Here is a 14,561-nt window from a genome sequence, read left to right on the forward strand (position 1 = left end):
TATGGTTTCCAGCTTCATCCATGTCCCTGCAAAGGACATGAACTCATTCTTTTTTATGGCTGCATAGTATTCCATGGTGTATATGTGCCACATTTTCTTTATCCAGTCTATCACTGATGGGCATCTGGTTGTTTCCAAGTCTTCTAAAGGAAGCTTTTTTCAACTTCAAAACTTTTCGAAAAGGACAATCTATGCTTAACCAGACTGACTGGCTTATTCTTTCACCTCAACTACTCTATTATATCTAAAGTTTTCCAGACACTAGATGAGCCACAGGGTCCATGGAAACCTGTTACAAGTTTAGGCAGAAAGAATCCCAGCCCCAGAGGGAGGCTGTGACCTTCCTTTCTCATCAGGTTTTCAAGAAGCCTTAGAACAAGAGGCTAAGAGATTGGGAATAAACCAAAAAAATCTTGATTGCTGCAACATCATATATGGGCAACTTTTATGCATAGAGCCGCTGCTGTGTGGGCCACTCAGTTCACTGGAACTCCTGCATGTTCCATGTTCTGCTAGATGAAATAACCATAACTATGGACAATCTTACCAAAACCACCACCATCATTGCCAGAGGATGATAAGTACTTCTGCAAGCAGAGTGATCCTTCATAATCAACTGGCATAGGACATGATCTTGGCTTCTCGAGGGGGCACCTGTGAAATGATCAGAAGCAACTCCTGTACATATGTTCCCAGAAACCTCTTTGATGTCTCTGCCATCACCAAAAACAGGCTGCAAACTTGGAAATTCGTCAGATTGCTACTGTCATCCTCATTCCACTCTATGAATACACTGTAGACCAAGGGCTAGGAATCTTCTTGACTGACTTCCTCCAAACCTCAAATCTCAAATTTTGGCTTTACTCCTTTATTCTACTTTTTTTTTTTTTTTTTTTTTTAATGAGAGGGAGTCTCTCACTGTTGCCTAGGCTGGAGTGCAGTGGCACGATCTCAACTCACTGCAACCTCCACCTCCCAGGTTCAAGTGATTTTCGTACCTCAGCCTCCCAAGTAGCTGGAATTACAGGCATGTGCCACCATGCCCAGCTAATTTTTGTATTTTTAGTAGAGACCGGGGTTTTGCCATGTTAGCCAGGTTGGTCTTGAACTCCTGGCCTCAAGCGATCTGCTACCTTGGCCTCCCAAAGTGCTGGGATTACAGGTGTGAGTCACCGTGCCTGGCCTTTTTTTTGGATTTTGTTTTGTAGACGTGAGGCCTCACCATGTTGCCCAGACTGGTCTTGAACTAGTACAAGCAATCTGCCTGCCTCGGCCTCCCAAAGTGTTGGGATTACAGGCATGAACCACCACGCCCAGCCTTATTCAACTTTTAAAAACTATTATTTTTATTTTATTCCTATGTATACCTCTCATTGAGCGCCTAGTCTCAAAGTCCTTCTGACAGCTGTCAGTCTGATAGCATACTCAACAGATAATACAGTCGTCCTTCAGTAACAAGAATGTGAAGGCTAACACACTCATGGACACTATTTGGAGAAAATTCAACCTCACAATGCCTCTTATTCCATCCTTAATAGAATTTCAGGATAGACTTTGCACTTATTAATACATCTTGCTTTATGTGAGTTGTCAAAGAAAAATACTTGAAACAACAGGGGAAACAGATCAAGGGTTCACAGTCGTGCATTGCTTACTGTCTACTTAGTCCCGACCAAACTTGAGCCAGGCTTCTCTCTCTCCTACAGGCCCCCAAACTCTGCCTGCCCCTAAACCTGTGCAAACACACGAAAAGGAGGAGTGTGCCCCTGCTTCTCTGCCTTTCCCGGGAATGGGCCAATCACGGTGGGACACTTTCCTGGCAGGCCCCACTGGGCATTCCCCCTTGTCTGTGCAGCTTCCTCTCCACAGATTCTGCTTATCCCTGCCTGCCTCCTTACCCTCTACAAGAAAAGCCTTTTTTTCTCCCTGGTTTTTATTGCCTTGGAGACCTTATGGTCACAGCATTCTCCCTACTGCAATCATCCCCCCTCTCCCTGTTGCAATAGTCTCTTCTCCTTCCCCACAATAATCTTTTTGAACAAAAGTTTCTCCTTAATAAGCCCTGATTTGTTTTTCTTTGACAACTCACATACAGCAAGATGTATTAATAAGTGCACAGACCTCCCCTTCAGCAGCCAGTGGGTAATCTAGGAATATGCAGTTATCTAACACCACGGCCCCCATGGTTGGACAGTACAACAGGATTTGACCAAGAGCTCTGGTTCTTGGGCCATTGTCTAATTCACGTAGATAACTCCTTGGACATAGCTATCTGCATTTCTTTTTAAATTATAGTGTCCTGCACATATGCTGTTCCTACTGCTCATAAAATTAGTGATTCTAAGGTGGTTAGTAAGTGGCAAAAAATAAAATACTGCCCATAGGCCTGATCATTATTTCATATGCTTATGCCATAACTACACCATATGGAAATTCACAATAAATGAAGAGACCACCAACAGGACACTGCCACCCCTGCTGGTGTACACGCCCACATCAGAGAGAGTTACCGGCTTTCACAAGACTTGGGAGCGCTGACGTAGTTCCCACAGCAAAGAAACTTTCAGCTGGTACTTTCCTTTTTACCTCCTCCCTCCTGGAGAGTGCAGGGCCGAGCCACTTGGGGGGCCATATTCCTACAGGTTCTCTCAATAGTCCTTGTTTTAAAAGCCCACTGTGGGCAGGGCACGTTGACTCGTGCTTGTAATCCCAGAACTTTGGAAGGCTGAAGTGGGAGGATCACTTGAGCCTAGGAGGTCAAGACCAGCCTGGGCAACATAGCAAGACCTCATCTCCAATTTTTTTTTTTTTTTTTTTTTAGACGGAGTCTTGCCCTGTCCCCCAGGCTAGAGTACAGTGGTGTGATCTCGGCTCACTGCAACCTCCGTCTCCCGGGATCAAGCAATTCTCCTGCCTCAGCCTCCCAAGTAGCTGAGACTACAGGCATGCGCCACCACACCCGGCTAATTTTTGGATTTTTAGTAGAGATGGGTTCCACCATGTTGGCCAGGCTGGTTGTGAACTCCTGACCTCAGGTGATCCACCTGCATCGGCCTCCCAAAGGGCTGGGATTACAGACGTGAGCCACCGTGCCCAGCCTCCAATCCTAAAAAGAAAAAAAAGAAAAATCCCATCATGTCTCTCTATGATACCTGCCTCTGTAGGGTAATGGGGTAGGTGGAAAACCCAAGCAATGTGATTTTCTAACATCCACTGCTGCATTTGTTTGCAGTGAAGTAGGAGCCTTGATCTGATCATACACCTTGTGGCAAATCCAAATGCTGGAAAAGTTAATGTGCTAACCCCGCAATAACGTAAATAGAGGCTGCTACCTTGCATGGGTAAGCCGATAGATGCCTCTGTAGGTATCCACCCGCTCTTCAGGTATATTTCACGTTCCAGCTGCTGCAGGGAGATGCCCAATGGAATCGATTTGCCAGTTTTGATGTAGCCCTTCTTCTCTCTAAATGTTTCCTCCCACTGGTGGTCCCAATGTCTGGATTGCTGGCACCTGGTACGGTCCCTAGTGACTTTGTTTAAATGTCCCTCTGCTGGGACAGCTCCTCTCTTAACAACATATTTTCACAACCTCATGGTGCCCAAGTGCCTTGACCTCATGTGCCCATTGGTAGAAGGGGTCAGGTGGCTTGTCTCCAGGGTCTGAGGACTCGCCCTCCTTCGCAGCCCTGCCTGCTTGGCTGGTTGGGTTAGCTCATGTTTGGCATGGTGTCGCGCCTCCTCCGTGTCTTGTTTATGTGAGAGGAGGTATGGTACACAACCATGGGCACAGCAGGGTGAATCGGGCAATTTCCACCCCGCCCCCCGCCCCATCTCTTTATCCCAAATGTCTGGGCCTTGTATTTTCAGCCTTGATTCTGCTAACGCCCCAACTATGTAGTCAGCCCATTAGCCTCTGACCTGGTGCCAGTGAAATATCTTGGGAAAATATTTGCCAAGAGCACGGTCTGTTGCAAGGAGTATTGCGCACAGCTCAGCCCGCTGGCACTGGGGCCCCTCCCCCACATGGAAAGTAGACTGGTGGCCTGGGGTGCGGGGCTGTGGGTGTCATTGCCTGACTCTCGTATTTCCTGTGTTCGCTCCATCCGTAAAGAAAGAGTGTTGCTTTTCTTGTTTTGAGAGTGCTGTGGCTTTCCTGCCTCTGGTCCTCCCCGAGCAAGGGGTGGAAGCATTTCTAGGGTTTGGCAAGTTTACCTCACCAGCAGGGCATGTGGCAATTTGCTCATGGGCTGTGGCACTCCAGGAGGGCCGAGTTCAGCCAGAGCCTGTGGAGCCCATGGAGCCCGTGGAGCCTGTGGAGCCCGTTTCTATTTTGATCTGGGGTCCTCTGTTGCAGATTCGGTTTTAGGGGGAGCTTCTCCCACTGTGCAGGGCATACTAGGAATCTCAGCATACAGGGTGATGGACTGTGTCCCAGGAAGGGCTTCCGTTTCCAGAAGCACCCAGGGTGCTGCCAGGTGATGTCTCTCTTGTGGAAAATACCTTTGGGCTGAGGCTGGGAGCCGCCTACAGCAGAAGCCCATGGGTAGGTGCTTGCTTGTGCATTTGGGACAGACACTCTGGGAAGTAAATTTGGAGGCGGCTGGACCTTCTCACTTTGTGAGTCCTGCCCTCAGGGAAGGTCGGGGAGCTGACATAACAGCCTCCATGCGTTTGTGTGGTGTCTGTTGCTCAGGTCCCTGCTGGAGAGTGGAAGAGGTAAGGGAGACTCCACAGATAGCGCCCAGCAAATATTGGAAGTGGGGGATGTGCTGGTGCCAGAATCCAAACACGCCTGCCACAGTTGGGCGTCCTTGCCAGTGTGGGAGGCTGCAGCTCTGGGAACTTGTCTTTTACAGGATCGGGGACAGTTTGCCCTTGTGAGTTCTACACATAGCTCCCGAATTCAACAGACCGGGAGGGGCCGTGGACCTTTTGGAGGGGCAGTTGCCCATCCCCTTGCAGTAAGGTACACATTCAGGACTGCGACTGCCTGTGGGACAGCGTCTTGGTTCCTTTCAGTGAGGAGGATGTTGCGGATGTGATGGCAAAGCCGAGCTCTGCTGGGTGTGCAGGCAGCACTCAGGTCCTGTGTGCAAAGCCTGTGTGCAACTGGGGACCGGGGTACTGAACAACCACAGAGGCGACCAGTATAAGGTGTCCTGTTGGCCCCCAAAGGGGAAGACGATTGTGGTGAGTCTCCTGGGACATTTTCACGGAATAGAACATGTCAGCAGCCTCTTCAACTCCAAACTATTTAGCCAGGTTATTTTGAATGTCGTCCTAAGGCAAAGATGTCTGGTAGAAGCGCTCTAAGCAAGGGGACAGCCTTGTTTAAGGCTCCGTAGTCTGGAGTAAGCCTCACACCTTAGTAGTGGCTTTCAGCACAGCTCGTACTGGGGAGCTAGAAGGTGAGAAGGTGAGATGGTAGAGTTCGTTCTCCTTCCCTAACCAAGTGAGCGCGGCAGGACTTGCCTCCGCTACTATGGGGGCTACTATGGGGCGTGTGGACCCCCACACTGGCAGGGGAAGGGGCTTGGTTAACCGGCTCCCACCTGGCAGTGGCAGCAATAGTGCAGGACCCTTAGGCGGTTCTCTGAGGTCACCCGCTGACTGAGAGGGCCCGTTCCAGAGATGGGAAAAGGGGCGGATTGGGGACAACAAGCAGGACAGAAACGTCTTTTAGCAACCCTGGGCCAACCTGAATAGGGAAGAGGGTGATGATGCTTTCCTGGTTCCTCCTCCCAAGCGGGCCACCTCCTGGGGAGGGCCCTTTAAAGCTGGAATGTTACCTGAGGTGAGGGAGATTCCAGCACTCCTGTTGAGAGCCAGCCTGTGGCATTGATTTGCTGGAGTCCTCCTGTAGGCGTTGACTTGCTGGAGGGCAAACCACAGTTGATGTGGTAAAGGCTGATTGTCTGCCAGAGGGACCTGCTTCCATGACCACGGGATCCGTGTGGGGCGGGTCCCTGTCCCTGGCAGAGATCAAGGCAGGTGCTGAAGGTGAGGCTGCCTCGGAAGTGGAGGCCTGCCACGGCTGTCCTCCCACCCTGGCTCGTATTGTGTTGTTCCACTGATTTATCAGAGCACGTCTGATTTGGGATCCTCTTGTCCCTTAGGGCTCCATACCACCCGTGATGGTGAACTGTACGTGTCAACTTGCCTAGGCCACAGGGGTGCCCAGACATTGGGTCAAACTGTTCTGGGTGTGGCTGTGAGTGTGTTTCTGGGTGAGATTAACCTTTCCCCGGAAAACTGAGTGAAGCTGACCTCCCTCCCCGATGTGGGGGGCCCCACCCAGCCAGTTCAAAGCCTGAGGCGAACAAGACTGCTGACCCTCCGCGAGTCAGAGGGGACTCCTCCTGCCTGAGTGCTGGGGCTGGGACATCAGTTTTTTCCCACCCTGGAGCATGAACTAAAACGTCAGCTCTTCCTCGGCCTCAAGCCTGCTGGCTGTCACACTGGACCTGCACCACCCACTCTCCTGGGTCCCCAGCTTGCCAACTACAGGTCTTGGGACTTGTGGGCCTCTGGATCCATGTGGGCCAATTCCTTGTAATAAATCCTGCATATCTCCACATAGACATAGACGTATCGCCTCCTGTTGGTTCTGTTGCTCTGCAGAACCCTGACTAATAGATGACCTCTTCCGTGCATCTCAGGGCTCCCACTCAACTGGGGGCCTGGCTGGTGGTGGTTTATTTGCACTACGAGGGTGCAGCCTCACCGGTGATGTTCCTTGTGATTTAGGCCAGGTGGGGCGTTGTCTTCATAACTGCAGGCAACACTGGGCTGTGAGTTTGTCCTCCATGAATTTCTGTTCCATCCAGGGCAGCCATGGCCTGGTGGATTGTTTAGCCTTAGCCGTCACTGACAGAAACTACTGTGTGGACTCAGCATTCCATTCAGCCTCCTCAGACTACAGAGTCCTCATGCCGCGCCATCTGTCACCAGATAATGCCACTGGAAGGTGCAGAGCTGATGGAGGACATCTTTGGCCTCAGCTAACGTTTTCCATCGCCAGTCTGCCCAGGGGGTTGTGAGGCCTCGTGTAGTGTGGGCAGCTTTCCAAGCCACCACAATTCACAAAAATGCAAAATCCACATCAACCAGGTGTATGTGGACTGTGGTGCAAAACCTCCTGGGGGTCATGCCCAGCTTCTGCACTAACTGTGCAGAATCCTTTAGTAGGGAAGCCACTTTTCCATCCCATCCTGGGGCAGCCAAGTGCTTCACTTCAGCCCCTGTCAGGTGGAGCTTGCTGTGTCTGTAGCTTTTTTTCTTTTTTTTTTTTTTTTGAGATGGAGTCTCACTCTGTCACCCAGGCTGGAGTGCAGTGGCACGATCTCGGCTCACTGCAAGCTCCGCCTCCCGGGTTCACGCCATTCTCCTGCCTCAGCCTCTCGAGTAGCTGGGACTACCGGAGCCCGCTACCTCGCCCGGCTAATTTTTTGTATTTTAGTAGAGACGGGATTTCACTGTGTTAGCCAGGATGGTCTCCATCTCCTGACCTCGTGATCTGCCTGCCTCGGCCTCCCAAAGTGCTGGGATTACAGGCGTGAGCTACCGCCCCCAGCCGTCTGTAGCTTTTTCATTTGGTTCCCTGGCTAGGTCCTTAAGGACAGGTAGGGTGAGACAGAGGGTGTCTCCTCCTCCAAATGAGGAATGGCCTCTCCTTCTTGACCCTTCCCTGTTGTCCCTCACAACAGGAGTCTGTACAGAGGTTATGACCACTGGTCAGCTATTCGGAAGGGCAGAACGACAAGGGAACTGTTGTGGCATCAAGACGGGGGCTTTGAAGTGGATTCAAAGTCTTTTTGACTTTGCTGGTGGTCGCTGGCAAAGGAGAGGGTCAAGTTCCTCACTCTCTCATGGTGGTATTGTGCTGCGTCATCCTCTAGAGGGCGCCGGTTCTCTTCTCCGGGGTCTTCTCTGCCTTCTAGTCTCCTCTGATGAAAGATTATATGACCACAAGGTGGCGTAGCACAATAAGGGTTATTATTATTCTATGCCCCAATCATAGAATAGACAGCCAGGCTTGATGTGGCTAGTATGAATGAGACCTACCCTCTGGGCCGTGTCCTGGTGAGAAGCGAGCAAGCCCAACATGGGTCCCCGGTTTGGATTCAAGAGGACAGCCACCTCCTTTGGAGTCCTGGTTGGGACAACAATATAAACATCTTGTCTTTAGTCACGTGAAGTAACAGTTTTGCCCCACCTCAACAAATCTGTGGTCCTGATATTGCTCCGGAAAGGAACAGAAGTGATGTCGTCTGTAATAGCAAATTCAAATGTGACAAGAGCAGAGGCATGCTAGCTGTTTACAAAAGCGCCTCCCCCAGCTGTGCTTAGGGAATCCACGTCAGCCCGACGTTGCTGCCTTAGAGCCATGTTCACGTGTCATATGCGTCTCAGAGTACCCCAAATCACAGGGCCAATTCACGGGGCTCCTCCCACTCTAGCCAGTCATGGGGTCAGGATAGCCCACCCTCAGTCCAGAGATGTGTACTCCCCCCTCCTTTTGTGTTCAGATCCACAGGCCTTGTAGTGTCCTGTGGGTGCCCCAGCAGTTCCCTGCCTAGTGGGGCCCCAGGCGGGTAGGGTGACCTCCTTCCCCAGGCAGTTCCACACCTGATCCCAAAAGTCAGTTCTAATGAAGTAGATTCATTCAAATACTGGTGTTACTGCTTAGCCAGGCTAGTGAGGCACAGAGAAAACCCACAAATGTAGAGTATGGGACACAGCACAGAGCAATCCCATGCCAAACTGATGGATGTAATGGCATTCCAAGTTTTGAGTTCCACCGCTTGAGACCACCCAGGATTGTTTTACCAATTAATTGTCCTACTGTCTCCTATCTATTTCATGATTACCAGAAATCCTTCCCTTTTCCTCCTTGTCACTTACAGGGATTTTGAGCAATTTAGGGCGTTGATGAAGGAAATATATGACCACAAGGTGGCATAGCATAATAAGGGTTATGGGGTGATTCTGTGACAGGTTTGCATGAAGTCCCTCACAGGAGGAGTCTGTACAGAGGTTATGGACACTGGTCAGCTATTCGGAAGGGCAGAACGACAAGGGAACTGCTTGGGCATCAAGACGGGGTTTTATTTGTCTAGGTGATGTCACTCAGCAGCAAAGAGAAAAGTCTCTGGGTCAGAGAACTCTGAAGGGTGGCAGCAGCAGCTTTGGGTATTTTATGGCCTGGGGCCTAACTTATCTATTCTCCAAAGATGAAAGATGTAGTGCCAGGTTTTCTGGGGTATGTAAAGCAGGAAGGCTCTCAATAGGCTCTCAATGGATAAAAGTCTATTTGTTTGGGCTAATTATAAAATAATTGGGTGTGTAAAAATTTGTTTGGTGCCAGCAAACTTTTGAGTTAAGGGGTCTCAGCCTGCAGTGAAGAAATAAACAACCTGGGGGTCAATACGTAGACCATGTTTGGCTCATTTATATAACAGTGAAGGTGTAATTCATCCTAACTGGTCCTTAGAAATTCTGGTATAAAAGTTTAAGGGTAGAGAGTCATAGGAACAAGATAAGGATGCCTGCTTTCGTCACTTCTATTAAAGATTGTACTCAAAGTTCTAGCCAGATAAATTTTCAGGCAAAAGAAAGAAAAGGTGCCCAAATTAGAAAGAAAGTAAAACTATTTATATTCCCAGATGATATGATTTTTATATATATAGAAAATCCTAAAGAATCCACAAAAAAAAACTATTAGAACTCATAAACAAATCTTGCAAAATGGCAGAATACAAGATCAACACACAACTATCAATTGCTTTTCTATACACTATCGATGAAAAATCCAAAACAGGCCGAGCGCGGTGGCTCACGCCTGTAATCCCAGCACTTTGGGAGGCCGAGGCGGGCGGATCACAAGGTCAGGAGATCGAGACCACGGTGAAACCCCATCTCTACTAAAAATACAAAAAATTAGCCGGGCGCGGTGGCGGGCACCTGTAGTCCCAGCTACTCGGGAGGCTGAGGCAGAAGAATGGCGTGAACCCAGGAGGCGGAGCTTGCAGTGAGCCGAGATCGCGCCACTGCACTCCAGCCTGGGCGACAGAGCGAGACTCCGTCTCAAAAAAAAAAAAAAAAAAAAAAAAGAAAAATCCAAAACGTAAATTAAGATAACAATTTTGTTTATGATAGGATAAAAAGAATAAAATACTGAGAAATAAAGTTATCCAAGCAGATGCAAGACCTGTACAAAACATTGCTGAAAGAAAGTAAAGAAGGCCAGGTGCGGTGGCCACGCCTGTAATCCCAGCACTTTGTGAGGCCGAGGCAGGTGTTCAAGATCTGAGGTCAGGAGTTCAAGACCATCCTGGCCAACATGGTGAAACTCTGTCTCTACTAAAAATACAAAAAAAATTATCCAGGTGTAGTGGTGGGCGCCTGTAATCCCAGCTACTCAGGAGGTTCTAAGGCAGGGGAATTGCTTGAACCTGGGAGGTGGAGGTTACAGTAAACCAAGATCACACCATTGCACTCCAGCCTGGGTGACAGAGCGAGACTTCAAAAAAAAAAAAAAAAAAGTAAGGAAAACTAAATAAAAGGAAAAACTAAATAAAAAATAAAACTAAATAAAAGGAAAGTGTTCGTGGATAGTTAAGGAAAACTTAACATTTTTAAGATGGCAATACTCCCCAAAGCAACCTACATATTCAATGTAATCTCTAGCAAAATCCCAAATCCCTTTTGTGCATAAGGGGAAAGTTAATCCTAAAATTTATATGGAGTTGCAAGAGTCCCTGGATAGCCAAAATCATCTTGAAAAAGAAGAACAAAGTTGGAAGACTCACACTTCCCTATTTCAAAACTTACTGCAAAGGTACAGTAATGAAAACAGTGTGGTGCTGGCACCAGGATAAACATATAGATCAATGGAATAGAATTGAAAGTCCAGAAAAAAACCCATGCAGCTCAAATGATTTTTGATTAGGATGCCAAGATCATTTAATGGGGAAAGAATAGTCCCTTCAACAGATGGCACTGGAAAAAATAGATATCCACATGTAAAAGAATGAAGTTGTACCATAACCCCATACCATATATAAAAGTTAACTCAAAATGGATCAAAGACCTAAATATAAGAACTAAAACTGTAAAATAACTAGAAGAAAATGAAGGAATAAATCTTCATGACTTTGGACTTGGCAATTGTTTCTTAGATATGATACCAAAAGCATAAGGAACAAAATAAAAAAATGAATAATTTGACTTAATAAAAATGAAAACTTTTGTGTATCAGATGACATTATCAGGAGAATGAAAAGACAACCCAGAGAATGGGAAAATTATAATCTGATAAGGGTATCCAGAATATATAAAGAACTCTTACAATCTAATAACCAAAAAATCCCCAGTTAACACTGGGCAAAGGACTTGAATATACATTTTTCCAAATAAGATATACATGATATACACATGGCCAATAAGCTCATGAAAAGATTTGTTATTAGTCATCAGGGAAATTCAAATCAAAACCACAATTAGATACCACTTTACATCTGCTAGGATGACTACAATAAAAAACCAACAAAACAACAAGTGTTAGAGAGGATGTGGAGAAATTGGAACCCTAATACACTGCTGGTTGGAAAGTAAAATGGCACAGCCACTGTAGGAAACAGTTTGGTGGTTCCTCAAAAAGTTAAACATAGAAATACTATATGATCCAGCAATTCCACTCCTAGTTATATATGTAATAAAATGGGAAACAGGTAGGCATTCAAACAAAAACTTATCCACCAATGTTCATAGCAGCACTATTCATAATAGCCAAAAGGTAGAACAGCTCAAATATCTATCAACTGATGAGTGGGTAAACCAAATAGAGTATAGTATATCCATACAATGGAATATTATTCAGCCACAGAAAGGAATGAAGTACTGTTACTGATTAACCTTGAAGACGTTATGCCACGTGAAAGAAGCCAGACACAAAAGACCACCTAGTGTATGATTCTACTTATATGAAATAGCCATAATAGGCAAATCTATAGCACCAGAAAGCAGATTAAGTGGTAGCCAGGGACTGGGGGGAAAGGGGAATAGAGAATGATTGTTTAATGGGGATGGGGTTTCTTTTTGGGGTGGTGAAGACGGTCTAGAATTAAATAGTGGTAATAGTTGCACAATACTGTGAATGTCCTAAATGGCACTGAATTGTACAATGTAAAATAGTTAAAATAGCTAAGTTTCACGTTATGTGTATTTTACCACAATAAAAAAAAAGGTGTTTATATGAGGTACAAGATGTGTGAACGGTGGCCATGAAGCAGAATGAATGAAAGCAAATGGCAGTGTGACTGAATGGGGGGAAACTGGGGGCACCGTGGGAGAGAATAGATGTGAATGATTGGTAGAGTGGGAAGGAGTAGGAGCCATGAGGGCAGAGTGAGCTGGAAGGGGAGTGACGGTGTTACTTTATATCTGAATGGGTCCTGTGCTCCTGGAAAGCAGTCATGGTTACAAAATTCTCACAGCTCCCAGCTCCCTTTGGGGTTCCAGCAAAGGGCTAACTTTAAAAGTCTCTGGATTGCCTGCTCAGGCTACCATAATAAAATGCCACAGACTGGATGGGTTAAACCAGAGGTTTATTTGGCATAGTTCTGGAGGCTGGGAGAAGTCCAAGATGAAGAGGCCAGCTGATTTGGTTCCTGGTGAGGGTTCTCTAAAAAGAAAGCCATAAGGCTTGCAGACAACTGCCTTCTTACTCTGTTCTCACATCACCTCTTTTTTGTGCAAATGGAGAGAGAGTGAGCAAACTCTTGGACGTCTGTTTTTAAAAGAGCACTAATCCCATTACACCAAGGCCCCACCCTCATGACCTCATATAGCCTTAATTACCTCCCAAAGGCCCCATCCTCAAATACCATCACATTGAGAGTTTGGGCTTCAACATACGAATTTGGGGAATGGGGGAGGGGCGCAATTCAGTCTATAGTAGTCCCTAATGTATCTGCATATTCTGAGATAAGACCTATCTCTATCTGTCCTGATGACTCAAGGAGGACTCCTTTCCTTACCTGCCTCTATACAACCCGAGGTCTCCTTCCTTGTCTTTGGGATGTTCCTCATTAAGGAAAGTTTTCCCTATTGCAATAGCCTGAAAGGGCTCACCTGTGCATTTTCTTTCAGGTGATCAATTGGTAGAATGTGATTAATAGGGCAGAGTGTTTGAGGTCCGGAACCTGATCACTGTCTGTCTCCCGGTTATTCCCCTAGGCCTCAGGAAGGCCCCATAGGACTGGGACTCTGGAATCTCCGCCCTCTCAAATCTCTCTGCAACAGGTTCCCAGGAGGCCTGGCGGGGTCACAATCAGATCTGTCTTCTCACCTAGTCTCCGACTAAGATTCCACCTCACCCGGGCTCCTTTATCCCTAGGCTTCTGTCTCCAACTCTCCCTGCGCCTATGTTTACCAATGTCACTTTCTTCACGTTTCTTTTTCCGAGGACAGATTGTACCACACCTCCCTATTTGCACCAGTGGTATCTTCCACAACGGACTGTACCAACCTGAGCCTTCGCCACCGCTAGGTTAATAGTATTTATCTCCCTACTGTTGTTTTCTTGAAAGAACTACCAGCTCCACACGTTCTCCCTGTCTGCCCAGTGATACTGACCTGTGGAGGGAGGAATGTATTTTCACCGACTCTGCATCCTTTCTCCCCGGCGATAGGTACCGGGGAGGTCCGTACCATTTCAGGCCTCCCCCATCTCCTCAGTGGTATCTCCCAGCGGAGGGGTCTGTGGTCCTGAACTCTACATTTTTACACACCCGTTCTCTTGAAACACCCCATACACGCCCATAATTTGCCCGTCACTAACTTTGCACAAAGGGCCCCACTTTTATCGCCAAGGCTTCAAAGTCCTCTCGGAGTTCTATCTTTTCCAAACCTTAAGAGGCATATTACTCTCCTGTACGGAATGGTAAGGGCTCTAAAGATGCCTGCTCCCTTGACAAGCTGGTTTACTGGCACGGCCATTTTTCTTGCCAGCCAAAGACGTACAATCATTGCAGTTAAGGAACAAAAAAGTTTTGGTGTTCTATAGCACTGTTCGATAACTATAGTTAGCAATAATTTATTGTACATTTTTAAATACCTAGAAGAGAAGATTTTGAATATTCCCAACGCAAAGAAATGATAAATATTTGAGGCGATGCACATGCTAATTACCCTGATTTGATCATTACACATTGTATGCATATATTGAAATAACCACTCTACACCCCACAAATATGTACAATTTTTTAAAATTTAATCCTTAAATTAAAGAAAACCACAAAACAACTTTGGCTGCTAGTGCCAATGGCTTTGGGAACGGTACTGTGCATGAGCAAATATAGTGACTGGCAGTACCTAATCCTGGGTAAAGGTCGGAAAAAGGTGGCTGTCAGAGGAAGTTGTGACTGATTGTGGAAACACAAGGGGACCTTGCCCGAATAGGAATTCAGATCTTAACATCAGAGCAGGGTATGAGGCAGGGCAGAGTTCACATAGAACGGAAGTGAGAGGGCTGGTGGTCTGTGGGCAGAGCCGTCATT

General features: G+C 47.1%; 1 protein-coding gene and 1 long non-coding RNA gene across 5 annotated transcripts in view; both read left to right on the top strand.

The window, feature by feature from the left end:
* The window catches only part of LOC105464041 (zinc finger protein 182), a 95,848-nt gene that overhangs the window by 36,608 nt on the left and 44,679 nt on the right, over positions 1 to 14,561 (top strand). The gene's annotated exons all lie outside the window — the stretch shown is intronic.
* On the top strand, positions 908 to 6,579 carry LOC139360815 (uncharacterized). The gene is made up of 2 exons (XR_011618324.1): positions 908 to 5,190; positions 6,117 to 6,579. It is a non-coding gene; the product is annotated as an uncharacterized lncRNA (long non-coding RNA).

This window comes from Macaca nemestrina, chromosome X (assembly GCF_043159975.1).
Source record: "Macaca nemestrina isolate mMacNem1 chromosome X, mMacNem.hap1, whole genome shotgun sequence".
In the NCBI taxonomy this organism is placed as follows: Eukaryota; Metazoa; Chordata; class Mammalia; order Primates; family Cercopithecidae; genus Macaca; species Macaca nemestrina.